This window comes from Aulonocara stuartgranti (assembly GCF_965226115.1).
Source record: "Aulonocara stuartgranti genome assembly, chromosome: 14".
NCBI lineage: Eukaryota > Metazoa > Chordata > Actinopteri > Cichliformes > Cichlidae > Aulonocara > Aulonocara stuartgranti.
Window position 1 is genome coordinate 28856728 of NC_138950.1, and position 13951 is coordinate 28870678.

Sequence of the window (13951 nt, forward strand, 5' to 3'; positions counted from 1 at the left end):
GACACAACACTTCTTGATAAGATCGTTAAGGTTTGCTGTGTTTTTGTTAATATGTGCCCCAGTGTTGTTGTCAAACCAGGGCCAAATGACACTTGCTCCTGTTGAGTATTCTTAAAGCTGTTCTTTTGGATGTACTGTACATTGTAAATAGTTGTACTTTGTGTGAAGTTGTTTTAATAAAACAAAAAAGAATAGTATATTTGTTTGTTTTTCTTTATTATAGATCTATTCACATGTACACAGCAATCACATAAAAATGAAATGCAAACTATTTACATCGCACCACACAGCTGTCATCAATCTTTAACCACAACATGAAACATTACAGGCTATTTAGAGCAGCACGTTGTTTCGAGAAGTATTTCCCAACAAGTTCAGGAAGGCACATTTTACGAAAGAAGTCTTGTGCTTTCTTTAAGCGCGGTTTCCAGAAATCCACAGCAGGGAAGACGCGAGTCACAGCAAGGTCTCTCTGTGTCCACACAACGAGGCCACAGTGGCTGGCGCCCGTAACAAAGACTCAGCGTCTCTGTTGTGTAAACACGCCAGTGATTGGGGTAATGTGGGTGACTGTGTAGTGTAGTTGGTGTAATAGTTTTCGACTCCACACAGTCACTGCTTTGCTGTGCTTCTGCAGCGTATCCAGTAATGGTGACAAATCCTCCAGCGTTGCAATAGGAAGCTGCTCTTAAGCGCAGAAAGAATTGTTTCCAGGGATTTCTATTTGTATCCAGCTTGGCGTGCAGGATCCTTTGTGTAATCTATGCTTACATATGTATTTTACACACAGACAATGTGAAAAATACAACACATTGCTATGGATTGATGCTGAAAGTGCTAATTGCACTAAAAAATTTAGCTGAAAAAAATAACACCAACTAAATAGATAAGCATGTCTGTTAACAAAAACCCCCAAACGCTTTACCCAACTGGGGTTTTTCAACTACCTCACTGACAGAATGAGCCCAGGTATTGCCAGTGCCACTGATGGAAATGAGCCACAGCAGCTCTTCAGCACCTACAAATGAGACCTGCCCACACCAACAAGCAAGAAGGGAGACCAGGTGGCGAGCATCGCCACACTTTCCAATCCAATAAACTACCATTGCAGTTAGTAGTAAGTGGTTGATTAGTGCAGCAACAACAAAAACACACTGAATGTCATTTTAAAATACACAAAATGTTTTATTTTACATTCTATCGAAGTTCCTGCTGGAAAGTGCTGTACTGTACAAGATGCTTCCCTCACCGCAAACTCAGGTTTACTGCTGGATAAATTTTATTTCCACATTAGTCAACTCAACAACCAAGACAGAGCACAATAGAGACAATAAGGGGGTGGCTGTAGCTCAGGCGGTAGAGCAGGTCATCTGCTGATCGGAAGATTGGTGGTTCGATTCCTGGCTTCCCCCAGTCTGCATGCCAAATATCCTTGGGCAAGATATTAACCCCAAATTGCTCTCCGATGCATCCATCGGAGTATGAATGTGTGTGAATGTTACTTAGAAAGCACCTAGAACAATGTGCTTGTGCGAATGGGTGTGAATGGGTGAATGCACAAGTTGTGTAAAGCGCTTTGAGTGCTCAGAAGAGTAGAAAAGCGCTATATAAGAACCAGTCCATTTACCAATATGTGCACTGGTCTAATGATGTTTATGGCTCCCAAAGTATCGAGTATTGAGGTCTATTGCACTGTTGACTATTTACAAAAGTATTGCACAAAAGGTATTGCACAGTGAGGTGAAGAGGCACTACAGCTTAGTTGTTCCCCCCTCCTTTGTCCTCCTGTTTCCCCTCCCTCTCCCCTCCAGAGAGGAGTTAAACAGTCTGATGGCGTGTGGGACAAAGGAGTTTTTAAGTCTGTTAGTTCTTGTCTTGGGGAGAAGCAACCTGTCACTGAACAGACTCTTCTGGTTGTTAATGGCCGTGTGCAGAGGATGCCTGGCATTGTCCATAATGTCCATCAGTTTCTTTAGTGTCCTTTTCTCTGCCACTGTCACCAGGGTGTCCAGCTTCATGCCGACCACAGAGCTAGCCTTCCTGATCAGTTTTTCCAGCCTGGATGAGTCCTTCTTTGCTGTGCTGCTCCCCCAGCACACCACAGCATAGCACTTTAAGAATCTAAAAGATAACAAAATCTGATAGGTAAAAATAACATTTTGAACCAACTAGGTGGTTCCCAAAAATCTGGCGTGCTGTGAGTCCTTAAAAAAATTGAGGAAACCGGAAAAGTAGCAGGACTAAATAACTCTGTACAGCAGATGAACTGTATCTGGAAATCATGTCCTTAAGATGTAGAAAAATATAAAGAAAAGCAAAGACTTGAAGTACCTGAGAGATGCACTGGCCCTTTAATGGATCCATCTGCTGTTTGCTGAAGCCTCATCAGAAACGGTCTCAGTGGAAGGCTGTCAGGAAGCCATTTTTAGTGAAGAGAAACAGGGAGAAAAGGCTGAGGTATGGTAAATTACACGAGAACTGGACTATATCAGTGGCAACAGGTCTTACAGCATTATGAATTCATATTTGACATTTTTGGTTCAAATAATTGTTGATATGACTCCAACAGAGGGTGTTTACATCCATCTGTAAAACACGATGAAGGCTCTGCCAGTGGTGTTGGGAATCTTGAGAAAGCTGATGGAAATATGAACCAGATATTAAGATTTTCATTAATCATGCAGTCCCAGCTGAAAAGCATCTAGTTGGAAAAGGCATATTTTTATTCATTACGACAATGATCCCAAACACACGGTGAATGCAGTAAACGTATACCTAGATCAGTCATGGATTGGCCTCCCCAGAGCCCAGACCTCAACATTTATTAAAGCAGTGTGTTCCGGAAAGAGAGAGTCCAGGCTATGTTCGATAGTAAAGGTGGCCATACCAAATATTGACTTTCAAGTACATTTTTGCCTTATGTACTGTATTTCCATTTATGTTTGCACGTTTCAGTGAATTGCTCTGCCTATTTCCCATTTTCCCAGCAGAATATAACGAAATGAGGATGCCTCAAGACTTTTGCAATATTGTATCAGAAGGAGAAAAAAGGTGACAAATGTCCCAGTTCTTCGTGGTTAATCTTGTTAATGTTGCCTTCTGTTTTCTAATGGTTTCCTGCCAAAAACCCTAAAAAAGTGTTCTCCAACCTCGTGAATTGAAAACACTGGATTTGTTATAGAATAACTTCTAATTAGCTATTATTTCACAGAGGAAATAAGATAATCGATAAAAGAAAAAAAGACGTGAAAAGGAGACAATAAAAGAAGCCCCTTCCTTTCCCACATGTGCTAAACTTAGAGCCAAAGCCTCACCCTGCCGCTTTCCGCTTCATTAGAGCTGTTTAAACAAAACAAGTTTAAAATAGGGTTTCTATCTGAAACAGCACATGCAGTTAAAAGGCCAATGTGGAAAATAAATCCTTGTGATTATAGTTGAACAGGAAGCAGCACTTGCTCTGCCTTTCAGCCCCATTGAACAAGACGTCAGCAGCTCTATGGAGGTAGTTTAGTCTTTTTTACAAATTCAAAATTAAATATGCGAGCACTCAAAAATTAAGGTTCACTGAGAAATGTCCTCATTTTTTAAAAAGAAAGGCATATTCCTTGTTATTTAATACAACATTCAATTGATCAGAAATGTTAGAAATCATGGTAAATGGGCTCATCAATACAAAATCATGATTGTCTTTTTAATTGTATAACTTTGTAGACTACTTTTCCCAAACCATCACTCTAGTGCTCCACTGGCACCTCGTATTACTTAATGCAAGTAGTTTACAGGTGTTGTGTCGTGTCTTTCTACAGATGTAGAAAGGTCAGCTACTCAAGAGACCTTCCCCAAATCTCCCTCATCTTCATCTTCGTCAACGAGGCTCTGTCGGTGATCCTGCGCTCAGTCCACTCAGCTGTCAATCACACACTTGCTCAAGGAGGTCATCCTGGTGGACGACAACAGCGATGACGGTCAGTATAGATTAAATATTTTCTTCAGCTAATACCAAATAAGAAGAGTGGCTTTTTCGCCCTCTGATTAGAAGATGGTTTATAGTGAGTGAAACACAGAATTTCCATCTAAAATCCACTGAGTCATCAGCAGGATTTCTACTGAAAGCAACAAAATACACATCAAATTGTCATTCAGCATCCCAGAAATAATTATCTTATACAATAAGTGTCATGTAACCTGAATATAATTATATAATTAAGTTTTATATTATTATAAAACTGAAACTAGTGAATAACCTTTGCACTGTCCTCTTCCTGCTGTGACAAAACAAATTTCCCACGTGTGGGACTAATAAAGGTTATCTTATCTTATCTTATCTTATCTTATCTTATCTTAAAAAGGTGGCGCGGTCGTTGATGCTCAGGAAGCAGTAGACCCCCGTTGGTGTTGTTTAGAGTGAGTTGGAGCTTAAAACAGCACCGCAGGGAGCTGAGTGAGAACTTTTATGTCATCTCTCTATTTGCATGTGTGCTTCTGTATTTCTTTATTTATCAACTGTGTTGTTGTGGTGATGAATTTGTATGTTTTTTATGTTTGTTTTCAGCTTTTGATAGTGTAGCAGTGACAATAGTTGGCATACATTAGTGGTTATTTAGGATAGGATGAGCTAATAAGCCATCATGTCTTTGTATTTTGCTAGGAAAATGGGAAATAGATGCAGCAGTTTACTGAAACTTGCAAACATAAGATGCCAGATGCATCTCTCAGGTTGTGTGTCAGTTTTGTGTTATTTCTTAAGGACACAACTTTCAAATTCTGTTCGTCTGCTGTAGATGTTTTTATTTAAGCTGCCAGTTCTTTTGTCCTCTACTTGTTTAGTTTCTTGACATATGTCAAGTTTTTGGCTAATAGCTCTTTGGTAATCACCTTGCTGGTGTGTTATCGTTGTCATTTTTTGTGCAGGAAACAAATTGTGTATTTGTGACAAGCTGCTGGTAATGTGCCAGTAACGAATTTGTCCCTTGAGTTAGGTGCCTTTATTATGTGTGAATGATTCATAGGAACAAACAAATAAAGGACTGCACTGAAAATTATAATAAAATGATGTCCAAAGAAAAATTTGAAGGAGCTTCAGAAAGCCTGAAGAACGTGAAATAAATTACAGAATTAAAAGACAGTTCGGTTCCTTGGAAGCAAAATGTAAAGACAAAATGTTCACACATGGCTCTATGCAACTAAATAAGAGCTTTAGGATTGTCTGAAAGTATTTGTTTGGGTTTTTGCTCGTAATTATCTGCTCCACTCTATGTTCACCTGTTCCTTATTACCCGGCTGCTCTAAAGTGATTTCTGCCAATCTTTGTCAGCTCATCTGTGAGCTTGTTTCACTCATGCGCTCTGCAACAGTCCCTCATGTTATTCTCTGCTTCACAGGTTTTTTACTCATTTTCCACCCCTTGGGCTTTGTTCTCCCAATATCAGCTTTATTTAAATAAGCTTTCTTTATGGTGGTTTTGCTGATTTTCTGTATTCATTTGGAAAAGCTTACAAACCTAACACAAATAATTGGGGTATAACCCTCAATCTCATTGGGCCTGTTTGAGTGCACATATGTCAATGAACTTAAAAAGGGCTAGTATGTGCACTTTGCTAAAGAAATGCTTTGATTATATATATATATACAGTGAGTATATTTTCATAGGTACAGTGGGGCAAAAAAGTATTTAGTCAACCACCGATTGTGCAAGTTCCTCCACCTAAAATGATGACAGAGGTCAGTAATTTGCACCAGAGGTACACTTCAACTGTGAGAGACAGAATGTGAAAAAAAAATCCATGAATTCACATGGTTGGATTTGTAAAGAATTTATTCGTAAATCAGGGTGGAAAATAAGTATTTGCTTGGTGTGCAAAAATCAACTGTGGGAGCAATCATCAGAAAATGGAAGACATACAAGACCACTGATAATCTCCCTCGATCTGGGGCTCCACGCAAGATCTCATCCCGTGGGGTCAAAATGATCATGAGAACGGTGAGCAAAGATCCCAGAACCACACGGGGGGACCTGGTGAATGACCTGCAGAGAGCTGGGACCAAAGTAACAAAGGTCACCATCAGTAACACACTACAACGGCAGGGAATCAAATCCCGCAGTGCCAGACGTGTTCCGCTGCTGAAGCCAGTGCATGTCCAGGCCCGTCTGAAGTTTGCCAGAGAGCACATGGATGATACAGCAGAGGATTGGGAGAATGTCATGTGGTCAGATGAAACCAAAGTAGAACTTTTTGGTATAAACTCAACTCGTTGTGTTTGGAGGAAGAAGAATACTGAGTTGCATCCCAAGAACACCATACCTACTGTGAAGCATGGGGGTGGAAACATCATGCTATGGGGCTGTTTTTCTGCCAAGGGGACAGGACGACTGATCCGTGTTAAGGACAGAATGAATGGGGCCATGTATCGTGAGATTTTGAGCCAAAACCTCCTTCCATCAGTGAGAACTTTGAAGATGAAACGAGGCTGGGTCTTCCAACATGACAATGATCCAAAACACACCACCCGGGCAACAAAGGAGTGGCTCCGTAAGAAGCATTTGAAAGTCCTGGAGTGGCCTAGCCAGTCTCCAGACCTCAACCCCATAGAAAATCTGTGGCGGGAGTTGAAAGTCCGTGTTGCTCGGCGACAGCCCCAAAACATCACTGCTCTCGAGAAGATCTGCATGGAGGAATGGGCCAAAATACCAGCTACTGTGTGTGCAAACCTGGTAAAGACCTATAGTAAACGTTTGACCTCTGTTATTGCCAACAAAGGTTATGTTACAAAGTATTGAGTTGTATTTTTGTTATTGACCAAATACTTATTATGTAGTGTGAAGCGCTTTGGGGTCCTTAGGGACTAGAAAAGCGCTATACAAATGCAGGCCATTTACCATTTAGTGCTTAGTGGGTTGCCCTTTGTGTTCTTATCATGTTGTTTCACACAACCAATACTAAGGCTTGATGTGAGGTTTATAAAGGAGTGCAGGCTGCCAGTGAGAGAAGTGAGACAAAAGAGTTGTCATACTGGGAATGGTTGCTTAAGCTCACTCTGCTGTCCTTTCATATTTATCGACATGAATTCCAATTATTGTGATTGCATGAAAATAATTATGCAAGCTAGGCATAATGTGTCAGGCTTTGATTGTTGCTGCCAGAGGGGACTCTGGAACAGCATTTTTCTTTTTTTCCTCCTTTCTTCAGTAAAGAGGGCTGCAATGGATCTGATGTTAGAGAAGCTAAGAAAAAAATACAAGCACTTTCTTTAGCATGTAGGGATTCTTCTTAAACTCGCCAACTTAGCTGCAATGGTGATATATTCTTTTCAGGCTTTATTAGTCCTGACATCAGATCAAATACTGGAAAACTCCAGCTGGCAGACTGTTCAAGGATAGATGTGCAGATTATAAGCTAAACTGCAGATTCAAAGATCAACTAAAGATCAGTCTTTATAAGCATTTCTGACTTGTTTTGTTTGATGTGTTATCTTCATTTTCTGAACTGTAGAGCAACTGAAAGGTCCACTGGAGGAGTATGTGAACAAACGCTATCCCGGCCTGGTGAAGATTGTAAGGAACCAAAAGAGAGAGGGATTGATCAGGGCCAGGATCGAGGGTTGGAAGGTAGCCACTGCTGAGGTGACAGGATTTTTTGATGCCCATGTGGAGTTCACCCCATCATGGTGAGTGGGTCCTATCATCTAGCGGGAAGCACGGTGTTATTAACAGTCAGGAGTGAATTTTTGGTATTTGGAAAAAGGCTTATTTTAGTGTAAATTAAAGTGAAACACAGCATTCAAAAACAAAAATGACATGTACTCAAAATTAAATCTGGAAAAAAACATATCTTTGCCAAATGTATGAACATTGGAATAACTTATAGAGAGATACTCCCATACGGTTTATGACAAAATTTAATCCAAAGTGATTGATGGCCCTAATCATGACCTTTTGACCTCCCCCCTCCCCCCCGGAAGCGAGTAATGACCGTGACGAATTGCATCCGGAGAAGGGGGGGGGGGCGGGAACCCCCCGACATCCGGAGAAGGGGGGGCGAACCCCGGAAGCGCGCCATCTGTCGCTAAGCGTGTCGAATTGCATCCTGAGAAGGGAGGGGGGGTAAACCTCCGGAAGCGCGCCATCTGTTGTTGGGAAAAAAAAAGAAAAAAGTTTTTAGAGGGAGGAGAATAAAAGCAGAGAGGAGGAGTTCACAATTTCTAAGCCTCAGACACACAAGATGGATTTCATTCTGCAGCCCAGCAGCTCTCCTGTGTCCGATGAGATCTGCTCTCCCAAAGAAGAAGGCTTTGAATATGCCATATTCAATTACAGCATATTTACTAAGGAAGGCCTCGATCCGGACCTTATGACACTTCCGGAAATACTCCGGAATTGTCTAGTCATTTTCAGACCTGATGCGTCATGTTCCATATACATGAGGGGAGGGGTTTGGTTCCTGAAGCACAGCGGTGATGCAGCAGCTGATTTTGTGCTGTATAGAGAGACAGAGCGGCAGCTAGTTTTCCGCAAACTCATAGTCTGAATTCTGTTTCAATATTATGACGATTTTCTCTGTATTTCTTAATGGGAATAAAGAGTGACTTCCTGTAGAGATTTCAATAGTATTTTATTTTCCTATAATACAGACGCAGTAAAAAAAACCTTTAAGATGATCTGCCTAGCAACAAATTGCATTTTTAGGCTACACCATAGCTTGTGATGAAAAGAAGAACTTTCTATCCGCTTGTAACCTACAGGCTGCCTACCCCGTATGTGTAAAAATGAATAAATATCCCTTAGTGAATACTTTTCTTTGAATACTACTTTTCCTTTTGAGAATCCCTTTTACAAGGGACTGAAAAAACAAACCATAATTGCCGTGACAGGCGATCTTGTTTCACACACACACACACACACACACACACACACACACACACACACACACACACACACACACACACACACACACACACCGCGGGTCAAGGAGGAGTGAGATATCAGATATCAGTTTTTTCTCAATGCTTATAACCTATAACGCGCCCCCCAAAACAATATTATTATTATTAAAACATCTATAAGGTAGGTTTTGCGCAGCCTGCTCCTTGTCAGACCAAAGTTTTTTTCTTCATTACTTTTAGCTACTTTTACACTGGGTTTTCTCAATAGACAGAAAATGAAAATGAGGAGTCAACAGCCGATATTATCATTGCTTGTAACCCGGTAAATAATTTCGTACATCTCCCCATAAAATAAGCCTTAGTGGAAAAAAGCTCATATTCGAATAAGTTTATTCCCCTCTGTGGGAAAGAGTTTTTTTCTCAGAGTCAACCATGAGGCGAGTTTTGTCAACAGCAATTGTCCATTTGGTAAAACAAATATCCGCCTCTAAGTCGTATTTTACCGTTGCAGAATGTGGAAAACAGACAGCCCTCACAGGAGGCACCCAGGGGCCCACCTCACACACCATAGTTAAAATATTTAAATTTCAACTAAATTTGTAGTAATGATCGGATTTCCTCACTTATCTACACCACACTCCTTGATTTCTTATCGTTTCTTATCGTTCCTCTGTCCCTTAATAGAAACTATCCTCCCTTTCAGTTGTCTTTTGCACTTCCATATCGCAAAGCAGTTACTGTAGGTTATTTTCTGCTTATGCATTAATGTAATTAATTAACTTATTTATCCTTAAGTACGGTAATGACTTGAGTTCTAATGCTTTTTGTCTCTTGAGTTAGCCGTCAATGTGGGATTTTTTTACCCTTTTGTTCAGTTAAAGCTGCCTTTCATTCTTCAACGCAGCTTAAACTCTAATAGGTAAGCTTTCTTGTAATTTCTTAGTTCTGCAGGCTTCTTGAAAGACATCCGAGACTCTTCTTTGGATGCTGGATGCCTTTTGTTTTGTTTTCTGTCAAGATGATCCCACACTGCTTCGATTATCTTGAGGTTCGAACCCTGGAGAGATCAATCCATGACTGATGCGTTGTTTCATCCAGGCATACTTTGACTACAATGGCAGTATGTTTGCGATCATTGTCGTACTGAAAGTTGCTGCCAATCAGACATTACTTGGTATTACATGGTCGATCAAAATCTGGTGGAACTTTTCTACATTCATAATTTGATTAATTTGGATAAGAGCTCCAACAACACTGGCTGAAATCCAGCCTCAAAGCACGGTAGAGTATCCACGCTGTGTTAAAGACGGCTATAGACATTCACTGTTGTATCTCTCTTCGGACCTCTTCCATGCATATTTCAAATTTGGATTCATTACTCCATAAGACATATTACAGCTGATTTCTTTTTCCAGTCAATTTCTTGTGTAATTTGGCACACCTCAGCCTTATTTTTCTCTGTTCTCCTTCCTTAAGAATGGCTTATTAACAGCCACCCTTCCAACTCAGATAACTTTTGATGAAATGTTTACAGCACTTGAGTTACTCGCCACGGCCATCCTAAATGCTAAGAACACTAAACTTTAATTCTAAATTACGTTAACCAGAAAAAACAAGCCAAAGTCGAGATGTTGCTGAGCTGACCTGTGCTATGCTATGCCTTCTAAAGCACGTATAATGTAAACAGAACTGGTCTTTGCACAGAAGCCTGTGGAGCTTCATAATTAACCTCAGTGTGTGAAGAGCACTCTCCATTTAATAATAGCTGTAATAAAATGTTATGGCCGACGGTGTTAAACGCTGCACTTGGGTCTAGCAGGGAAGATTTCAACTTTTCAATACGAATGAAGGCTGAAAACTGATTAGATTAATGTCTGATGATCTTTTCTGTGCTTCTTCAAGTTTGTAACACCAAACATATTAAAGGATGATGTAAGGCTCACAGGAAGAGTTTAATTAGACACACATTTACTATTTTCTTTATACTCTTTCTTTCTTGACATGTTTAATATGATTACTATCAGAGGAGAAAATGACCCTTGTGTAGTTTAAAAAAGTTTTATTTAATCAAACTGTAATGTTGTTGAACTCTGACGGACGTGTCTTTTAATCTTGTCAACAAATCCTTAATCATCTAAATCTGCCATTTATCATCTAGTAAAATGTTCCCTCTGCTTCTGCTGCACATCTCCCCGGACACTCTCCGCTTCACCTGTCCTGTGCAGGTGGTCCAACCCCTGCCTGCCTCCTTAAACTGGGGTGTTTAAATCTCTTTACCTCTGTTGTGAACTTCACACAAAGTTTGTGGTAACAAAATCAAACTGACGAGGATCTCGTTTGAAAAACACACACTCACGAGACAAAATAAAAACAGACTGCTCAAAGCAAAAGCAGAGCCCTCACAGCTGGTAGTACAAAACACAGCGACAACATGCGTATTAGATACCCTCAGTGCCAGAAGCATAAATATGAAAAAATGTGATCACCAAGAGTATCCTAACAACGGCGTTGAGGTGGGTGTTACAGTAAAAAAAAAAAGTAGCCAAATTTTCATCTGAAAATGTTGAATTTTAGTAAAAACAATGCTCTGTAGTTTGATACTGTCGTTACAGACTAAGCAGATGTTTAAAGCCTTCGGACGCTCATTTGAAACGCACTCATTCTCCTTATCAGCTGGAAACATTAAAGCCGTAAAATGACTTTTTCAAACGGATAAAAACTATTGAACAACAGCAATGTTGAGCCTGTTCCAAAATTTGGATGTACATGTGTTGAAGGTGTGGGTCTTGTTGAATTATTAAACATACATTCTTTAATTTTTCGAGCCACAAAAACAACAACTTTTAATTTTCTTCTGCTTGAGTATCGGCCTCGGGTAGCTCTACTTATCATTGCTCAGTCAGTTGTCTGTTTGTGCTACTTTTTTAAGGAGCAGCGTATTATTGGTAAGGGTGACTTTATGTGTTTAGCTACTTAAGTGGAAGTACTGTGGATAGTTTTACCTTACATACATAGATCTACCAATACAGCTTCTGAGGTAACTGTTTACAAAATGTTATAATCTATTCAAAGGTTCTTTGCAATTTTACATTGATAAACATTATCCTTAACACATTTGGCCCACATAAAGTACTATGGCCATCACACTGTCATTTAGAATTGTTTAAATAACTCCTGTCTTAAGTCCTTCCATCAAAAAAAAAAAAAAAAAAAAAAAAACATGGTTCACTTTTACATCACAAAATGTTAGAAATATAAGTCGTTCATAACAAACTGAAAGGTTGGGAGTTTAAAAATCCAAACCGATGGAAGAATCAGAATCAGAATACTTTATTGATCCCTGGGGGAAATTATTTTTTGTTACAGTGCTCCATTATAAACCAACATTAAGACAAGACAGACAATACACTAACTAAGAATAGTACAATATATACATATATATACATACATACATACATACATACATAAGTCACTCATAAATAAATAGCTGGAAAAGAAACATGTGTAGCTGTAGCAGCAAACAGTGTGTTAAGTGGATGCGTTGTACAGGGAGATGGCCACAGGCAGGAAAGATTTCCTGTGTCGTTCAGTGGTGCTTTTCGGTAATCTCAGTCTCTCACTGAACGTGCTCCTGTGACTGACCAGCATGTCATGGAGTGGGTGGGAGGTGTTATCCAACATTGTCTTTATCTTGGACAGCATCCGCCTCTCCGACACCACCTTGAGGGTGTCCAGCTCCATCCCCACAACATTGCTGGCCTTACGGATTAGTTTATCGAGTCTGTTGGCATCTGCGACCCTCAGCCTGCTCCCCCAGCATGCAACAGCATAGAGGATCGCACTGGCCACAACAGACTCATAGAAAACTCATAGAAAATAGGAAGCAGAAGTAGAAGACTATAACGTCTCAGAGCACACGGTGTCTATTATTGTGTAGACATGTATAAATAAGAGCTTAATAAAGATGCTTAATTTCTTAAGAAATAAACAGGTGGAGTGATCTTTATCAAAAGTGGATGTTGCATCTGTGGCTAAACCACTGTACCCAAAAAAACTTTAAAAATCTACTGTGTGTGAGGCTGTGTAAGTAAAGCTTGCCCTTCACACCCGCGTGTAATAAACCATTTGTTGGGGGGTTGTGGATTTGGCACCTCAGCATTGTGAAAGTGGGGAAACATGTTTCTGGCTGTGCATAAGATTTCTGCTTACAAATTAGAATCTCAGTTCTAAATGAAATTCAGATGTTTTTTTAAGTATGGCTAATGTATTATTTGACTTCTAAGACACACACACACACACACACACACACACACACACACACACACACAAGAACAACACAGAGAAGAAGAAGAGGGGGTCGTTTTACTACGCATCATAAAAACGCAATCATTCATAACATGGACAGTGAGAAGTAAAACTCGTCGTCTTACCACATGTTATATTCTGTAAACTTAAAATAATCCGCAGAAATTAGAGTTTAGTGTTTTAATTCATCTATTAAAAAACACGAGTCAACATTACTGAAGTGACGCTTTAACGATGCGTCTTATCATCGTGTTTATGATGATAAAACATGTTCTCTCGTTAGTAGATGTCTGCGCTGTCACTTGTCACGAAAATGTTCAGAGCCAGGGTTCCTCTTTAATTACCATTGATCGTTAATAGGGTCACAAAAGATTTGTCGCATTATCCCCATAAACAAAATGCTTTTATAGAAATCATTGTGATACAAATATTTAGATTCTTGATTCACAATGTGCACGAACTCAAAATCTTTAGAGGTTCATATTTATAAAGTATCGCAAATAATACATTTATACCATTGTATGAGCTACACTTCTTGTAAAAACTGATTGAAAAAAGCTCCTGTCGTGACCTTCCTTCTGTGAGGACACACACACACACACACACACACACACACACACACACACACACAGAGAGAGAGAGGGAGAGGGGGGGGGGGGGAGATCATTAGGATTGGAGGCGTTTTTTGGATTTTCACTTATTGTCGGCTTTACAGTCACATAAAATTCATTCCAATTTTTTGCCTTTGCTTCAATTAAGGTGTTTC

The 13951-nt window shown here is 39.9% G+C and overlaps 1 protein-coding gene and 1 pseudogene across 2 annotated transcripts in view; one reads left to right on the plus strand and one right to left on the minus strand.

Annotated features, from left to right (window-relative positions):
* LOC309687732 (polypeptide N-acetylgalactosaminyltransferase 17-like) overlaps positions 1–13951 on the plus strand; it is a 106711-nt pseudogene that overhangs the window by 75106 nt on the left and 17654 nt on the right. Inside the window, exons 19-20 of the transcript in view lie at positions 3807–3965; positions 7491–7665. The product of the transcript in view is annotated as a polypeptide N-acetylgalactosaminyltransferase 17-like (transcript). The remainder of the gene's footprint in view (positions 1–3806; positions 3966–7490; positions 7666–13951) is intronic.
* Positions 1165–13951, minus strand: part of LOC309687729 (protein broad-minded-like) — a 112375-nt gene continuing 99588 nt past the window's right edge. Inside the window, exons 22-23 of the mRNA XM_082502896.1 lie at positions 2332–2408; positions 1165–2121 (exon numbers count right to left, since the gene is read on the minus strand). The gene's annotated coding sequence lies outside the window, so the exon portion shown is untranslated. The remainder of the gene's footprint in view (positions 2122–2331; positions 2409–13951) is intronic.